The 20084-nt window shown below is 35.4% G+C and overlaps 1 long non-coding RNA gene across 1 annotated transcript in view; it reads left to right on the forward strand.

Moving 5' to 3' along the window:
- The window catches only part of LOC109029281 (uncharacterized), a 211155-nt gene that overhangs the window by 13329 nt on the left and 177742 nt on the right, over positions 1-20084 (forward strand). Inside the window, exon 2 of the long non-coding RNA XR_010130691.1 lies at positions 5381-5534. This is a non-coding gene — a long non-coding RNA (uncharacterized lncRNA). The remainder of the gene's footprint in view (positions 1-5380; positions 5535-20084) is intronic.

Raw genomic sequence — 20084 nt, forward strand, 5'->3', positions numbered from 1 at the left:
GTAAGGACAGATTTTAATCAGGAATATACTCTTATGAGTATACTCAGTGTAAACTGAACTCACGTTCAATTTGTACAGAGGTGCCTGGGAGTTTTAAAGGGAGTATGTGGGAGTAAAGAGGGGAGTGAACAGAGACTTGGAAAGGCAGGGAAGTGAAAAATTACCAAGGGCTGCTCAGTGTAAATGCTGATTAGATCAGCTGTGTTTGCTGGCTGGCAATTACAGAAGTTAGGATTGTATGCCCACACAAAGGAATTGCTTTCAGTTCTGTGAGAAAGACACTCCTTAGTTTTAAGATATATATATATACACACACATCTCAATAAAAAAAGAAGGATTTCACAATGGTATTAGTCCAGTTTCATACTGCTATAATAAACTGCCTGAGACTGGGTAATTTTTAAAGGAAAGAGGTTTAATTGAATCGCAGTTCAGCATGGCTGGGGAGGCTTCAGGAAACTTACAATCATGGCAGAAGGCAAAGGAGAAGCAAGGCACCTTCTACACAAGGCGACAAGAGGAGAAGTGCTTAACAAAGGGGGAAGAGCCCCTTAAAAAACCATCAGATCCCATGAGAAATCCTTCACTATCACCAGAACAACATGGGGGAATCCACCCCGATGGTTCAATTACCTCCACTTGGTCTCCCCCTTGACACGTGGGGATTATGGGGATTATGGGGATTACAATTCAGAATGAGATTTGGGTGGGGACACAAAGCCTAACCATATCAAAAATTGAAAGCTTTTTTAGTAAAGGCTTTAAGAAGGGTTCTCAGGAACCTATCTTCAGGTGTTGGCCAGAACAAATGGTAAATTCTTTTGGCAGTCTAGAGCTTTCTTAGGAAATTAAGAGAGGCTAAGTTCATCCTAGGAATATGACCTTGAGCTGTTAGAAGCGATGTCAGTGCTTGCTTAAGTCTTTTAATGTTGGGGGATGGGATGGACAAAATCATTCCTGTTGAGAGTTTGGCCTAGGTGGAGGCCTCGTCCAGAAGAGGATGAGGAGCCTGGCTAGAATGTGGTCAAGGAGATAATCTTTGTCAGAGCAAGGGCTAAAATGTCTCCAAGATTCCACATTATCTTAACACAAGACATTACAGTACTCTGATTTATGTTTGAATTGATGTGGGAAAATCTCATCTAAAATGTCAAAACATATTTTTAAACACAATGAGAAAGTAAGAGTATACACAGAGACTAGCATGGTGCCTGGCATAAAGTTGCACTGGAATAAATATTTTATTTTTGAATAAATGAAGATAGTTGAACCTGAAGGTACTACTGTAAATTGCAAGATGCTTTTAAAAACCTTAATTTCTCTACATGTAGTTTGATAATAAAATTGATAATATAGCTTGCTTATTAATCTTATTCATACTCAAAAAAAATGGTTACATTCACTGTTTTGATACTGTGGGAAAAGAAATCAAATGTTTAAGGCATGCCAGGACTTCATAGCTGCTATTTAAGATGTTGTTTTGCTGCTTACCTTTTTTTTTTTGCTTTTGCTTTTTAATGAACAGCTTGTTTCTGAAGTAGACACACACAATTTGGCACAGTTCTCTACAGTTCAGCACAATATGGTTGAATTGGCAGTCTCTGCTCTGAGGAAGCCATTATTTTCTCAGCACCAAAACTTCATTAGTCAAATCCCTATAGAATGAGATCTTTACAAGGCAGAGATAAGACTAATGGCGTGAGGAGGGCACAGTTATGCTCATCTTTACACTTGAAGAATGTTTACCATAGAGAAAATGTGGATAGCTAGCTTATAATGTGTATGCTTTGCTTTGGTAATTCACTAAGAAGAAACAAAGACTTCAATTAGTTTTCAAAAAAAAAGATTTTATTAATAAAAATGGAAAATATCTATTTACTATACACATATATTAAAGTTAATTTTAAAATACCTATTACTATCTTTTCTGGAGACATGAAATACAAGTCATTCACAAACTGAACTTTTCAAAAATAGTGTCTGTAAGATTTGTTGATTGAATTAAACATTGTCTCTTATAAACTATTCAGCTAATCAGAATTTAATGAGAAACAAATACATCTGGATGTTAAAAATTTCTCCATATGTGAAAAAATTTTCTTACCAGCCTTTATGAAGGGAGGAAATCTTTCATGAATAAATCATATATTTCCTCTTTGCAAAGTATAAGAACCTGGTAAATACATCTTCCTCACAACTCAATCACTATTTTGAATTATATTTGTGCCACGTTATAAAATTATATGTTAAAAGGTTAAGTAAAATATTTTAATTTGTAGAATAAAAACCACAATAGGCCAAAATCTTTCCTAAACCTGGAAACACAAGGTATACACGTATACACAAACACACACACACACCAGTTTATATATACATTTATATGTTGATTAACTGTGGGGATACTTTCTGAGGAATTCAGCTTTAGGCAATTTTTGTCATTGTGGGAACATCATAGAGTGTACTTACACAAACCTAGATGGTATAACCTACTACACACTTAGGCTGTGTGGTATAGCCTATTGCTCTTAAGCCTGTACCACATGTAACTGTACTGAATAATGCAGGCAACTGTAACACAATGGTAAGTATGTGTGTATCTAAGCATATCTAAACATAGAAAAGGTACAGTAAAAATACAGCGTTAAAATCTATGGGACCAGTATCTTACATATGGTCTGATATTGACCAAAATGTCATTATGTGGTACATAACTGTATTTAATTTCAGGCACTGTCTATATTTAAAACTTAAAATGGATATTGCCAAATATTTGAAAGAGCTAAAAGTTCTAGTTCTAATTCTAGTTATTATAAGAGATATATAATATAATAGACATATAGTATAATACATAGCTATATATATTTTCTATAATATAATATAAATATATCTATATATAGGTTCTAATTCTAATTCTAGTTCTAATTCTGAAGTTTAATGCAGATTATTAGCTGTGTCACAATAATATATGTTGTAAGAAAAATTGCATGTAATGTGTATATAAAATGTAAAATATACAACATCATTTAAAATAAGAACAAAAAAATTAAGGTATTTAAAAGTGTTGTCAATAGTAAGCTACAGTAGAGTTATGCTAACCATATAGGAAGCATTAAATAAAGACCTTACTAATTTTTTTATATGATTTTATATTTTGAATAGAATTCTAGAGTATTCAAATTAGATAATTTATAAGAAAATTATTTAAAATTTCTAATATAAATATATCTGAGTAATTAAATTGTTATTCAAAATGGTATAATTCACTTTATGTTTTTAATATTGATAAGTGGCAAAAGGATTACTTCCTGTCAAAACTGTTCATGTGATTTTTAAATTTTGATTTACATTCTGTTACTTTTTAAAAACTTAGCTCCTCAAGATCATTCACAAATGTAGAATATATGTTTCTTGTCTGAATTATTTTTGTATTTAATACTAAAGTTTTTACATAATAGGCATTCCTCAATTATTTACTCTTTAACTGTTTTATGAAAACATAATTAATTGGTGTACTGTTATATTAACTAACAGTTATATAACCAGAACATAAAATATATGGTGTAATCAATCAGAATAAATATTAATTTTTCTATGTTTAAATTATTAAAATAGGAACAAAATATCTGTGGCAATGTCAAGTTTTAACAAATAAATGCATAGTCAGTTTGATTAAATATATGGAGCATGGGAATCTGATATTTATTGGGGTAAACTTTCATAATTACTTTCAGAATCAACCAGTTTTAGATATCTTGCAAACCTAATAGGAAATATACTGCCAAAGTCTACATTGCTTGACAAAACACCATAATTTCTCTGTATCTTTAAGGTTCCTAGTGATCTAATTTGTGTTTACTGTATAAGCTTTTTCAGTTAAGTAACTACTTTGAAGTTTTAATCTATGCAACATTTTTTTAAATTACAGAATAAATATTTTTCTATTCCAATTTTTCATTTGAATCAGCTATTGGGGTCTCCAATAGTCTCCAGTGGAAACTGCATTGTTGAACAGAAACTGGAGATACTATTGGCATTCTGCCCATATTCTTGATCTTTCCTGGGTGGCCATCTATTGACAGTTCTTTCTGTGTAAGAACATTCTTTGGAAGCAGGGGCATATTTTCCTGCCCCTCCAAAGACAAGTGGAACATTAGTAATGCTGGGGTATATTCTATACAGCTTTTAAAAGGGTCTCTAGAGGAACTGAAACCAGTTTCCCACTGTGGTTAACCAGTCACAGGAATATTGGCTTTGGTTCCTTCTCTGTCCATTTCATATAACATTTCTGTATGTTTGTTTTCACACTGCTATAAAGACATACCCAAGAGTGGGTAATTTATAAAGGGAAGAGGTTTAATTAACTCACAGTTCCTCATGAATGGAGAGGCCTCAGGAAATTTACAATCATGACAGAAGGGAAAACAGGCACCTTCTTCCCATGGTGGACAGAGACAGCCTGTGAAGGAGGAACTGTCAAATACTTATAAAACCATCAGCTGCCATGAGAACTCACTCACTATCATGAGAACAGCAGGGGGAATCTGCACCCATGATCCAGTCACCTCCCACCAGGTCCCCTCCTCAACACGTGGGGATTATGGGAGTTACAATTCAAGGTGAGATTTGGGTGGGGACACAGAGCCAAACCATATTAATTTCCCTCCATAGTACTTCTGATTATTTCCTGATTGAAATATTTATGTCCAAATTTGTTACCAGAAGTGGTTCTAGAATGAAAGTCTTCAAGATGGGTTTCTAGAATGATTGCTTGCCTCCCAGGTGGGAATGAAGATTTCATTATTGTATAAAATAAATGTGATAGCTCTTGGTACACTATAACTTCATAATTACTAAGAATCTCACCTGTGGTTAATTAGATTGGACATACCTAAAATGGAAGTACTAGCTTGTGCAACATGTCTAGGAGTTGAAATATACAGGGCAATGGTAATTAGAAAGACTGTGAAGTTGGCTAGCTTTGGGTTACTCTCATGGAAGTCTTGAAAAAGGAAAAGATAGTTTTAGGTCATCCAATTATTAATTCAGACTTTGCCATGAAAACCAGACCTTGAATCACATTGTTTAAAAGAGCCATCTTCCCCTGCATATGCTGAAATCAGGCTCAATATTTTACCACAACATTGGCAAAATCAGTACCCTGATAAGAAAGATGAGAAAATAGTGTGAGTCTGAGAGGATATATGGGGACTTTTGGTTGAATGTACTAATAAACCTTGAATCCACATGTCCATGTAAATGCTTAGGCTGATAGAAGCAATCCCTTCATTTTTCTTGACTAGAATAGCCTCGAAAGTCTGGAGATGATGCAAAGACCAGCCCTGAAGAGGATGCCATGTATGTTGATGTTTTCCCTCTTCAGGTTTTACCTGTCTCCTGTTCTCGTTGCTTCTGGACCAATAATTAAGATTGACTCTACATGGCCCAAATGAAGAAATGAAAGGAAATGGATCATTCACCAAAGGATCTGCAGAACTTTGCTAATATTTACCAGAAGTAACCAGAAGGATATGCAAGTGAGTGCTTCTTAAACACATTAGAGCAGGGGTATGCAAATAAAAGGCCGTATTAGGGAGAGTGAATTTATATGGAAAGAGACTCTTTTATGACTTAGGATTTAATTTCCTGGTAAGGATGCCAGAAATGGAAATTTGAATCCTGAAGATCAAATGGCTTACAGTAAATGAGTGGACCTGCTAGAACAGTCTTGGCAGAGTATTTAGACAGAGGTCAGAGGCACAGAGATATAGGCATGATAGAATAGATTTAGTATGTAAGGCCAGAGAAAAGGCCCAGAAAACTCCTTTCACTAAGGAAACGAGGAATATGCTAGTGAGTACTGGAACTTCAGAAAGGTTGGTGGTGACAGTCCACCATAGCCCAGAATGTATTCTGACAGATATAGCTATGAACCCATGCTTACTGGTGTAAATGTGAATGATAATATTCTGGTAAAGCAGAGGACAAGTGGTAGCATCTCACCTTGTCAGAAACAAGTTGGGTTTAATTCCAGCATGTGTAGCAAGCCTGAAACAGCAATCAAGGACCTTACCTATAGGGATCTGTAGCAGTGGCTAATAAACTATGGTATTCCTAGGGGCCAGATAGGCAGCCAATAAAGATATTGGATTGGATTATAGATGTCAAACGGGTAGAGTTGTTCAGGAGAAGAATCATGATGGCAGCTATAAGAGGAAATCATGATTCCTTTCCCAGTTTCTGTACCTAGGATAATTCCTAGACAATAAGATCATCCATTAAAAAAGAGACTGGACCTTCTTGAGGAACGATCCTGCAGTACCAACATTGTTTTTATAACAGATATTTCTGAACCTTTTCCAATGGAACCTATGGCAATTTACCAAAGTAATTATGTATCAGGAGAAATGTAACTAATAGATATTTGAAAAAAATATTGGTTAGAAGATCTTACCTGGCACTGATACTAGGGATCCCAAATGTAATCATAGTACCCTTTTAGAGTGGGGTCATATGGAGGCAAGGTAATAAATGAAGTCCCGGTCCAAGCCCATCTCATGATAAACAAGTTTGGGGTATCACTGTGTTGTCCTTTCTCCATGCTTTAAGCTGAATACTCGGGATGAATATACAGTCATAATGACGTTTCAGTCAACAATGGATGGTGTTCCTATAAAGCTATAAAATTATATTTTTACTGTACCATTTCTATGCTTAGATACACACGTATTTTCCATTGTGTTAAAATTCAGGTTTTCAGCCTAGAAGCAACATGCTATACCATATAGCCCAGGTGTGTAGTCAGAACTATACCACTTAGGTTTGTGTAAGTATACTCCATGTTGTTCGCATAACAAAATCACCTAATGATGCGTTTCTCAGAATGTATTCCCATTTGTTAACTGATGCATGACTGTACATATCAGCTTGCAGAAACCTTATATTGGCTTCCCACCGTATGGAACAAAAACTTTCATAACAAAGTCCAAGTGGGAGTACTTTCAAACCATTGGCCACTTCTCCTGGCCAAGTTAATCAGAAGCAATAGCCACATCCTAAGTAGAATACTAAAGAGTTATAACATATCCAAAGACTTAATAGTTTCAGGATTGCTGCTTTGTGTGCCCCACAAACTCTGGATGGATAATGGAAGATGATATAAATTAACATAACCTTAACCTAGTGGTAACCTCAATCATATCTGCTGTGGAAAACTTTTATATGTTTTTTGAAAGAGATTAACACAAACTCTGACACCTGATTTATGGTTATCGATATGATGACTGCATTCTTTTTATTTCCCATCAGGGCATCCGTACAAATGCCTTAATTCTCTTGTTCTCTACTACAATTTACATATTGCATAAAGGCCTTGATTGTTCAGACATTCCAGAAAGCCTTATGCTGGTCTAATATATTGATACTGTCAAGTTAATTAGACCTGGTAAGCAGGAAATGGCAGGTTCTCTAGATGTCTTGTGGAGAAATGTGTGGGCAAGTGATTAGGAGAAAATCTCTATGAAAATTCAGGTTTCTGCAACATCAGCGAGGCAATTAGATTTGCCTAAAGGGAATAAGAAACTATTTTCTCTAAGTAATAAGGGCATATCAAAGGAGTAAAAATCTATTTTCTCTGAGTAACAAGGGACTGTCAAGAGATATCCAGGGGCAGGAACTACACTATAGAGTGTAAGCATTCAGAAAACCAAGATGAAAAGCCCCACCTGCCAGGAATGCTGGCATTATCCAAAGCCTTACTGTCTCTGTGCGGGTTAGCCATTTCCAGTTGAATGGGGCCCTCCACTGAACTATCAAAAGGGGGAATTAATCCAGCCTCCAGCATCCTCCAGATTTGCTTCTCATAAATGTGAAAATGTGTTATATTACATATTGCAGAATTGCTCTTTAAGTGGTTGTATCAGCTTCTACTCCTAACAACAGAATTATGAGAGTTCTCTCTGGTCTACATCATCACCAACACTTGGTATTGTCAGACTATTTAAAATTTGCCAGTATAATATGTTTGAAAATGTACCTCATTGTGGCCTTAATTTCTCCAGTTTCTATTCAGCTTAGCACTTTCTTATCTTTATTGGCCATTCAGATCTCCTCCTCTCTAAATTGCATGCCCATATCTTTCACCATTTTTTAAAAAGCAGATTATGCTATAGTTTTTATTTTTAAAACTTATTTATATATATTGCAATAAAATCATGTCTTTTGCAGCAACATGGATGCACCTGAAGGCCAATATCCTAAGTGAGATAACTCAGAAACAGAAAATCAAATACAGATTGTTCTCACTTATAAAAGGGAGCTAATCAATGGGTACACGTAGACATAAAGATGAAAACAACAGACACTGGGGACTCCAAAAGTGGGGATGGTGGAGTGGGAGTGATGACTGAAAAATTACTTATTACTGAGTACTATGTTCACTATTTGTGTGATGGGTTCACTAGAAACACAAAACCTTGCATTATGCAATATACCCATGTAACAAATCTGCACAAGTACCCCTGAATCTACAATATAAATAAATAATTTTTAAAATGGAAATTAAAAAAAATTCTTTATGTATTTTAGCTATGAATATTTCTCAACTATATGCATTATAAACATCTTAGAGTCTGTAGTTTGCATTTTAATATATGTATAAAATATTTGGATGCACAGAATATTATTAATGCAAATTTTAGAAATATGTTTTATTTTTCTATCTTGCTTTATATAAAACTTATTTCTGATATCAATGCCATATAGATAATCACATACATTTTCTTCTACATTTAGTCTTTAATGCATAAGAAATCTATTTTTGGATTGAGTATATTGTAGAAATCTATTACTTCTCTTTCTCCAATTCATAACTAGGTTTCTTTTCATCACATTGTTCAAGGAATCATTGCTTTCTTCTAAAATTTATAGGTCCAGGCAAGGTAGCTCACACTTGTAACACCAGCATTATGGGAGGACACAACCAGCCTGGGAAATATAGTGAGACACTGTCTGTACCAAAAAAATACAAAAATTGGCCAGGCTAGGTGGCCTGTGGTCCCAGCTACTTGGGAGGCTGAGGTGGGAGGATCACTTGAGCCTGGGAGGCAGAGGTTGCAGTGAGTCAAGGTAATGTCACTGCACTCCAGCCTGGGTGACAGAATGAGACACTGTCTCTTAAAAAAGAAAATAGAAAATTGCAAAGACAGCTCTTCATTACATCTAATTTCCATACAGACATAAGTCTGCTTCTCTACTATAAACTCTATTTTACTAACAGATTTATCTTCACTGGCACCACTATGAGGACTGTGATTATAAGAATGAATATATTATAGAGAAAATCTTCTCATCTCTTTCTTCAAGAACTTTTGGCTGTATTTAATCTTGTGTTCTTTCATTTCTATTTGAAAACCATCAAAAACTACCGTGAAAACTATTTTGATTGCAACTTATTACATGTGGCTTTTAGCTTAATTTGAAGAGGATTTACATCTTTACACTGTATTAATAGATGCTTTTTATTCATAGGCATGTTAAATTCTGTCCCCTTATTTAGTATTACCTTTATATCTTAATTATTTTCTTTTCATACTGATCTTGCACAAGCTTTTAAAATAAAAATCATTTGAATCTTATTCTTCTGAAAGCCATTACCGGGTGAAAGTTTTGTATTAGATTGGGTGTTCCAGGAAGAAAGACTAAATTCTAACTACAAATCTTAGGTCAATTCTTTGATAAAAGATTGTAAAGTTTAATTATTATTACTTTGGCTGGGCACGGTGGCTCACGCCTGTAATCCCAGCACTTTGGGAGGCTGAGGTGGGCGGATCACGAGGTCAGGAGATCGAGACCATCCTGGTAACACTGTGAAACCCCGTCTCTACTAAAAGTACAAAAATTAGCTGGGCGTGGTGGCGGGCACCTGTAGTCCCAGCTACTCGGGAGGCTGAGGCAGGAGAATGGCGTGAACCCGGGAGGCGGAGCTTGTGGTGAGCAGAGATCGCGCCACTGCAGTCCAGCCTGGGTGACAGAGCGAGACTCTGCCTCAAAAAAAAAAAAAAGTTATTATTTTATTTTATTCAGAATCCAGATGAAGTTAGAAAACATCCATTTCAGGTTATTTTCCTTAATGTCCAGAATTTTTTGTGTATATACTCTTCCATTATGATTATAGTACATTCTTGAGACATTAATTTTACTGTTTCTCAGCTCTGCTTTGTTTAAATTGAAAGCCTTTTCTTATGTGCAAGAGTGACATTTAAACCCCGAATTCTAAGCACAGTAGCTCCCTTCTGTCTCAGCCTCAACCACTAAACTGTTTGGACCATGCACAGTCTCATTTTCAGTTTCCTCTTCATTTGTGTCCTCTGGTTAATCCTGTACCTAATTGGGAGCTCAGCTACAAACGTTTGTTTGATTTAGTTTACTCAACATTTTTCAGTAGTTGCTACTGCAAGGGTTCTCATAGTTTCTAGTGCAATATATTGCCAGAAAAGATAAACTTTTATTTCAAGATTTTTCTTATTAATATGTTCTATTCGTTAAAAAATAAGCCAGTCATTTAACACTTTTGTGAATAATTTAAGTAGCACAAATTCATAAAGAGTTTCAAAACAGTGAAGGGGAATGCTACAGGATTTTCTTTAAGATTATTAATAAATCTATTCTGGCAATGGAGATACAAATAATTCATATTTGAACAGTGAGAACATGGGAATGCCATGGAGCCGATATTCTACTGATGCAAAAAAATACCCTCATTCACTGAGTGTTAAAGACAATCCAACAGAAATTGAGAAGATGATGATGGAGATAAATTGCCAGTCATTTTCAATAATCTTAGCAATTGAAAATAGAATAATTGCAATAATTGCAGGACAATAGCAATAACGCACGGATTACAAGATGGTTTTTTCAAAATTCGTGGAAATTCAGAGCATCTATGTGTGTACATATTATGTGGGAAGTTTTGCAAAACTAAATGGCCATCAGAAGTCTTAGTGAAATTCTGCCTTGGATGTAAACCTGAATATTATACTCAATTATGATTTGGACACCTTTTCCATATGCAAAATTGAAACTAATTTACTTATAAAAGATCCCCTCCTCCCCCACCACTCCGGGCAACAAATTCCCACCTGTTTGAACTGGATAATCACCATCACCCTGGAGGACAATTATTCTGGTGAACATATTTTGGTAATTAATGAATAACACTGAAATCAGTTTTATTGATTTTAGCTTTGGTTCTGTAACTTTTTAACACCACTTTGGGCAAGATTTTTAATCTATTCCATTCTTCTTTTAAAGTAGGGTAAAAATTGTTACTTTTTTACTCCATGAAGGACATTTTGAATTGGATGTAACTATATAATCTAATAAAGTTAGCTATTCATGAAATGAATCATTCCCATGTTACATGATCTTGTTGAATATTCTTATCATCCAGCATTTTGAATCACCAGTATAATGATAATTTGTGTTGATAATGAAGCTCCCAAAATGCATTCTGAATCATCAAAAAAAGACTAGATTAGGTTCAGAATAATTTTAGTTCCAAGTGACTCATCTGTCTCATTAATCTCCAGTATTAAGCCTCAAAGTCCTTCAGAGTATTTCTTCAGAGAAACTCACATTCCATAGCAATCTTATTAAATAGTGTTAATATATTACATTTTTAAAAACTTTTGGTGGCAAAGCATGCACTTTAAGATAGGCCTGCATTTTTCACTACCTACTAGATATGCAGCTTTCAACAATTTACACAATCTCCATAAATACTTGCCTTTACCTGTAAGACTGGTATAATAATGGCTTGCTCAAAGTACTTTTTGACAGTGCATACAATATGCTTAGCTCAGGGCCCGGCAGGGTAGTAAGCACTTTCATTACCTTAAATGTCATTATTTTGTTAATGCTTTTCAGCCACTATCATAATTATGCTTCCATTGTTTCCATTAACAAAAAAACATGAATCATTATTTTTTATCAGATCTAGTCCAAAGTTCTCCAACTTACTTTCCAACAGAGAAATAGGATATTCATGGAACAAAAACACTCCTACAATTCTACAAAATGTTCTTGTGTGATCTTAAGATCGTGATTCTCTGTCATTCACAATTGCTTCCTCTGAGACATGAAGTTCAGGTTTACTTTAATTTTATCTCTTTTATTCTTTCCTTTACCTTTTTTCCTGAGCCTCGGTTTCTTCATCTGAAGCATGAAGTTAATGAATGGTAGACTGAATTGCAAATAATATTTTAGAACATCACTTAGCACAATGTCTGAGAAATAGGTGCCACATATTATTAGATATCTTCTAAAGTCCCTAAAGCATGACATGAACTTTTTAATTAAACCTTATTTCCCATCACTCCTTCAAAATTGCACTGGTTTACTCTTGCCACTGTCCTTTTCCTATTAATTGTCATGAATCCATTATGTCAAATATTAATTATTATGTATTAATTAGCCTTTGTCAACCTTTTTGCCTGAGTAAACCTTCAAACTTTTCAAGAACAACCCCAAGTTGACATTTTCATGATCTTCCTTCTTTACTGCAGTCTAAGCTGATATTTTCTTTAATTAAAATCCTGAAATTTCACTCCTTTAGTGAATACTTATTTAACAACTCTTATTTAAGAAATTTTTATTTAAAAACTAAGATATAATACTTGCACGTGCCTGTCTTGCTCTTGTCTGGCAGAAAATAGTAGGCACATGTATTAGTCTGTTCTCACACTGCAAATAAAGACATACCCAAGACTGGGTAATTTATAAAGGACAGAGGTTTAATGGACCCACAGTTCCACATGGCTGGGGAGGCCTCACAATTATGGCAGAAGACATAGGAAAAGCAAGGGGACACATACATGGTGGCAGGCAAGGGAGCTCGTGCAGAGGAACTCCCGTGTATGAAACCATAAGATCTCATGATACTGATTCACTATTATGAGAACAACAAGGGAAAGACCCACTCCCATGATTCAATAACCTCCCACTGGGTCCTTCCCAAGACATGTGGGAATTATGGGAGCTACAGTTCAAAATGACATTTGGGTGGGGTAATGGCCAAACCATATCAGCATGTGTATAGATGAATTGCAATATTTATAGGAAGTGATATGGGCTGCATGTTTGTGTTCCCCAAAATTCATATATTGAAAGGCTAATAGCAAGTGTGATGGTATTTAAAGATGGGGCATTTGGGAGGTGATTAGGTCATGAAGATGGATCCTTCATGTTGGGATGTGTGCCTTTATAAGAAGAAACACTATAGGACAGTGCTTCCCCTCTCTTACTCCCCCACTAAAATGTCAGGATACAAGGAGAAGACAACACTGCAAACTAGGAAGAGCGTCCTCACCAGACACTGCCAGTTCCTTGATCTTGGACTTCCCAGACTCCAGAACTGTGAGAAACAGAAGTTATTTAAATTACCCAGTCTATGATATTTGTGTTATAGCAGCCCAAACTAAGATAGGAGGGATATTACTAATTATATAATTATGTATTATAATTCTCTTACATATTACATTTGTTCTATAATATACATTATGTATTTCTCAATGGCAAAGAATGTCTCATGTTTCTATTTTACAAATTGTGTTAATTATTCGCAATGCTAAGTGCATTATAATAGGACAAAATAATATTATTTGGGTTACTGAATAAAAGGAATGTTTATTATCATAACATTTTTATTATCAGACTAATTCTAATTTCTATTTTTAAATTGTTTGAGATATTTAAAATATTGTAAATGCAAAGCAATGTTATATGTGAGTTCATGAGAGAAAGTTGGAATTGTACTAAGGAAGATGAAATTTTCAAAAGAAAAGATGGGTAGACATTAATGAATCAAGTAAAGAATAAAATGCTTCTAGTATCTGTCCTGTACTAATGGCAAACTAGCATCATGCTAGCTTCCCCTAAAACTAGTCCAAGAGAAAATATAGAAAAGGGATACACATTTTTCAGGAATAAGCCAGAAACAAACAAAAACCTTTGTGAAGCTCTTGGGTAGACTCAGTATTGTCCTGAACTGGTGACAAGGATGGGAATAAAGGTGAAGGTGTCAGTAAGATGATAGGTTGAAAGGAATCATTTAACTTCACCTTATTCCTATCCTTCACTTTAGTGTTTCACATAGAAATTTTCTGCAACAGTTCTTGTTCTAATAGTGGGGAGGGATGAACCCAATACAGCATAAATGCCCATTGGGTTAGGGAATCTATGAAAAATGGTGGTTGTGAACCAGTTGATCTGCCCTTGAGCATTTGTTCCTCAATTTCTACCCTTCAAAGTTCCCATGCAAAGCTGAGGAAGCAGGTTTTTGCAATGCTAATTTTTCCCAGTAGTTAAATGGGAGAAAAAGTGGCAAGTAATTGCCTGGTAAGGAACCACAAATGTGAATGATACATAATCTTTCTGTGATTTCTTGGTTCCCTTTCCTGAGATTCTGGCTACAGGGCTAGCCTTTTACCCATTTCCAGAAAAGATTACCAGATTGAGTAGCAATTACTGTCAGGGAACCTTGTACTCATGTGCCAAAAAAAAAGCCATCTAAGAAATAGAAAACACTCTGAAGAAATGTTAACTATTCATCTTACACCAACTGAAGCAGAATTCTTAGAACAAATGGACAAAGATTTTATATACAGACATTTAAATAGTATATAGCGAGATAAAATAAATTAATAATAAGGTAAAATAAATTTTAATGCAAAATAAAAAACAAATTTTAAATATTAAATATAGAAATAATCCACATTTAAATATATAATAATGAAATCAAAAATATTAAAACTTAAGAGAAAATGCTAAAAGCACACAGAAAGCAAAGTTTAAAGGCCTATGATTTATAAAGAATTAAGAAGGAGATTAATACCAGACTTCTCATTTTCAATATTGGAAAGGGAATAATAGTTATAAGTTTCGAAGAAAAATAACTTTGTACTTAGATTTATTTCCAACCAAATTGTTGTTCAAAGGTATGGATGTAATAAAAATATTCCCAGGACTCAATGATACCAAAGGGTTTATCTGTCAGATGAAGATCCACAGTTAAATGCTTTTTTGTTTTGTTTTGTTTTGTTTTTGACAGAGTGTCACTCTGTTGCCCAGGCTTGAGTGCAAGGGCGCGATCTCGGCTCACTGCAACCTCCGCCTCCCAGGTTCAAGCAATTCTCCTGCCTCAGCCTCCCTAGTAGCTGGGATTACAGGTGCCTACCACCACACCCAGCTAATTTTTGTATTATTATTATTATTATTTTTAGACCAAGTCTCCTTCTGTCGCCCAGGCTGGAGTGCAGTGGCATGATCTTGGCTCACTGCAAGCTCCACCTCCCAGGTTCATGCCGTTCTCCTGCCTCAGCTTCCTGAGTAGCTGGGATTATAGGCGTGTGCCACCACGCCCGGCTAATTTTTTTTTTTTTTTTTTTTTTTGTATTTTTAGTAGAGATGGGATTTCACCGTGTTAGCTAGGATGGGCTGGATCTCCTGACATCAACTGATCCGCTTGCCTCGGCCTCCCAAGGTGCTGGGATTCCAGGTGTGAGCCACCACACCAGGCCAGTTAAACACTTTTAGGAAGAGATATTCAATAAGAAAAGAAATCAGTCAAAGAATATACTGCAATAGATACATAAGGTAAAGTTTATTGTTGTCTAGTGAAATATTCATAGTGAGGAAAATAAAGGAGGAGGATAAGGTGAAGAAAGACTGAGAAGAAGAGAAAGAAAAAATCATCCCAGAACTAAAGTGTTAGACATATAATCATGATGATAGACCAATGATCAAAGCAGGGGAGAAATCAAAGGAGTATGTATCCATGATATGATGTATGAATTTTATTAGGGAAAGGTGCAGCTCTTATTTTTTAATTAAGAAATATGAACAGGGAACAAATATAAGAATAAAAATGGACTGTATAACATATATGACCCTTAAATAGAAAAGAATCTTAATATTAAAATTCAGAAAAGAAGACAAAATACTATAAAGAGAAAATATTTTTAAACACCTGAAATCAGTCCTAAATTTTAGCAATACTCAAATGGAAACTGCCTCTACTACAGTGTCAAAATTCAAAGGTTTTCAAATTAAGTTTTAGAAAAACAGGATTCAATTATAATATCATTTTCAGAAGATACACTTAACAAAAAGCATGGAAATTTTGAAACAGAAGGGGAAAAACAGATTAGGCAAATATCAATTAAAACTCAGTTGTGTTCTATTTTTGACAAAATAAAATTTAAAGCAAACATTGTAAGAAACAAAATACTTTGCGCTGGTAAAATGTTTATTTTTCTTTTACTCATCTTAAAATGTATTCTATCAACTCATTTTCAAAATATACATAAGTACAATTGAGAGAGCTATAGAGAGAAACAGAGAAAGCAATAATGGTATTTAACAAATCTCTCTCAAAAATAAATCAAGATTTAAAAATAAGCAAAATTCTTAATGATTAAATAATGTTAACTAAGATAATGCACAGAGATGCTGTGTATAAAAATTGTATTATGCATGCATATATACACAATATATGAACATATGCATGTATCTGCATTAGTCCATTCTCACATTGCTGTAAAGAAATACCCAAGATTGGGTGATTTATAAAGAAAAGAGGTTTATTTGCTCACAGTTCCATATGGCTGGGAAGGCCTCAGGAAACTTACAATCATGGCAGAAGGAGAAGCAAACACATCCTTCTTCACAAGATGTCAGGAGAAAGAAGTGCTGTGCAAAGGGGGAAAGCACCTCATAAAACCATCAGATCTCGTGAGAATTCACTCACTGTCATGAGAATAGCATGGGGGTAACCGCCCCCATTATTCAATTACTTCCCACTGTGTCCCTCCCACAACACGTGGGGATTATGGGAACTTCAATTCAAGATTAGATTTGGGTGGGGACATGGCCAAACTATATCAATATCCATGTATTTATATAGACATGCATCATAAATAATATGATTAATAAATTTGCATTCTATGTGTAGAACTCTACATCTAACAGAGAATAGAATTTTTAACTACACCCCAAAATGCACACATATATTTGATTTAAATGGTCAGTAAAATCTAAAAGCTGGTAGGGACTGTATCCTTCTATGATGTAAAATCAGACTATATTCTCTCCCATGCAAAAATCATCTTTAAAATAATCAATATGCTGACAGTTGCCTCATTTCTTTCTCTATCCTACTCTATTTAACATCCAGATTTATATAACCCATTGCCTACTTGGCATACTCACTTGAGTGTTTAATAGATATCTCAAATATTTTATGTCCTAAATTTAAACTCTGGTCTTTTTCTCAAACCTGTTCTACCTCCAACTTACCTTATTTGGGATGACTTCAGTTCAATTTTCTTTTGGCTGAAACTTGAGTTTTTGACTCGTGTCTTTCTCTATACTTTGCACCCTATTTGCGAGTCCTTTTAGGTGGCATTCTGCAGGAAACATATTCAGATACCGCGATTATCTTCAGGAGATTTTGAGAGAACTGTTTCTGGGAGCAATATTTATGGAGGGAAATCTTGGGAAGCAGAATTGGGCAAGGGAGGAGATGAACTGGAATGTATTTGCAATGTTGGCGTCAGCCAATTTCACAGAACTTTGGAGCTGGAATTGCTCTTCGGAAATCCCCTCCCCACACAGCACCATCCATCAGTCAGTAGAAATGCCTTGCTCCTAAGAGAGGCAAATTATCTGGGACTGAGCAGTAGCTGTCAGCTGAAGTCAGTTCCTGGAGAGGGTATTCAGATGAGTCATCAGCAGCCAATAAGCTCTGTGAATGAGCAGAATCTCAGCACTGCCAACAGCATCCACTGCACTGTGTTTACTTCTATAACCTAACCCGTCTTGCTGTGTCTATCTTTGCCCTTGTTACATAACAGCCAGAATATTTTTGAACCAAAGACAAAATCATTTTACTGTTAAAATTAATCTTAATTAATCTTTTCAGTGATTTTCATCTCCTAGTAGAAGACAAATCTTTCCAACTAGGTTAAAATAAAATGTAAAAAAAAAACCACACAAAAAAAACATCTATGGCTTTGCTTATACTAAACAGTGTTTCTACCATGAAAAACAGAGGAAATTTGTTCCAATGCAGAGGAATTAGTCTCTGTGGGCCAGCGCCTTCAGATTAACTGTGAATATAACTTACAATCAGTTCAATGCATTGAAGATTTACTCTTATAGTGGTGTATATAAGGAAGACCATCTCCTTAATGAAAGGCAAGTCAAACTTTTTTTATTTTAACTTTTTTTAGAGACAGCTACTCACTATGTTGCACAGGCTAAGAGTAGAACTTTAAATGGCAAAAGCCACAGTGAAAGAAGGAAAAAAAAAGCCACAGTGAGGAAAAGGAAAAGTAATAGATTACTTGAAACAAATCCTTTCCTTGCCATTTCAGGATTGGTTTGTTTTGGAGCTCTGTGCTACTCCAGTGTAGTTTGGAATTTCTTAGGAACCATGGTTACCCATCAAGTCCATTATTTTGAGTCTCCATGGTGGAGTTGTGTCATAGAGAGCAAAAGTCAGAAGTTAACTATCAGGCTAATGTTACTCAATTTTCAGTGAAGCAGTTGTTCTTGTTCTTTCATCTGTGTCTCACACTGAATTCTATTTTACAATCTCTCACACATTTCAGGCTTAGGAATATGCAGTGGAAAATGTATTATGCACATGCATGTCAAGAATCAGTAAAAATTTATTTTAGCAGTGGTTGGATATGTCCTACATGATCTGAGATGACCTTCTCTTTCTGACTTTCTTTCCTCATCACTAATTCTGCTACAGCCGCACTAGACACCTTGCCAGTCTTACATCACATCAGGCATTGAAATTTTTCACTCGCTTTTCCCTCTTTGAGACACTCTTTGCCCTGATATAACCTAACACCTCTCCTCCTTCAAACATTTGCTCAAATCTCACCTCTGCAAAAGGCTTAGCTTTATGTCCCTATTTATTACAATACTCTGTGCTCGTAATCTCCCTTAGATTTTTTCTTCTTTATTTTTCCCCTAATAGCACATATCAGCTCAAATCATCATCACCTCTGACCTTACCTGTAATTTTCGATGAAAACATTGATTCTGAAGACACTTTGAAGATATGAAATTATATTCCAGATGTGATCATATGATATGTAAGCTATAGTTTGTTTGCTTTACAATATTCTGCATTTAAAAGAGAAGATCAGGACTCAACTTTCTGACCCACCATCCACTGGTGGCATGATTTTGGAAAATTCACTTAATCTGTTGGGATTTATATGGCTATGACTACTGGCCTTCTTTATCATCCATCTTAAGTTCTGCAGCAGCAGATCATGAGACCAGGATTAGTGTGCAAGCGGTTTACTATAGAAATGTTTTCAGATAAACTGGTGAAGAGTGTGATAGCTCCAGGCAAGGGTGCAAGTTCAGGCCAAGTCCAGCTTCGGCCTGACCATGGAGTGAAGCTCTGGGATATAAATTATATCTTAGCATTTGTCCATACAGGAGGCAAGATAACTGAGTTTCATACTGGTGTAAAAGTAAATCCTTGCCTGTTCTGCCAGGCTGCCCAACAGTGGGATAGGCATAAATTCCCAGTCGCTGTTGTCTAGGCAAAGCAGGTCTAATAGCCAAGATTAGTCCTCTGAAATGTATGGTACCCAGACCTGTAAGAAACAAAAGACATGGACATCTGAGGAATAAATACTCAAAAATATTGAAAGGTATTGGAGGACACCTATTTACATCTCTGACAGCATCTACTACATACCTTCAAAAGGAACTGATTTGATGGGTCAACAAATTGCATTACTTTAAAAACTATAAAAACCCAGAGGGCAGTTCCAGGCTGGGGTCTTGAACAACATAGCTTTCACTGGGGTTGGTTTCTAAAATGACAGAAATGAAATCACACAGAAATACACTTGTAGCAGCCCTGAAGTTTTCCAGAAGCCAGGGTTGACCAATGCAATGTTTATTCTACTGTGAACTATACATTTTACTGCTACACACACAAAATATGCATTGTATTAGTCTGTTTTCTGTTGCTTATAACAGAATACTTGAAACTG

The sequence above is a fragment of the Gorilla gorilla genome, chromosome 14, assembly GCF_029281585.2.
Source record: "Gorilla gorilla gorilla isolate KB3781 chromosome 14, NHGRI_mGorGor1-v2.1_pri, whole genome shotgun sequence".
Taxonomy (NCBI): Eukaryota; Metazoa; Chordata; class Mammalia; order Primates; family Hominidae; genus Gorilla; species Gorilla gorilla.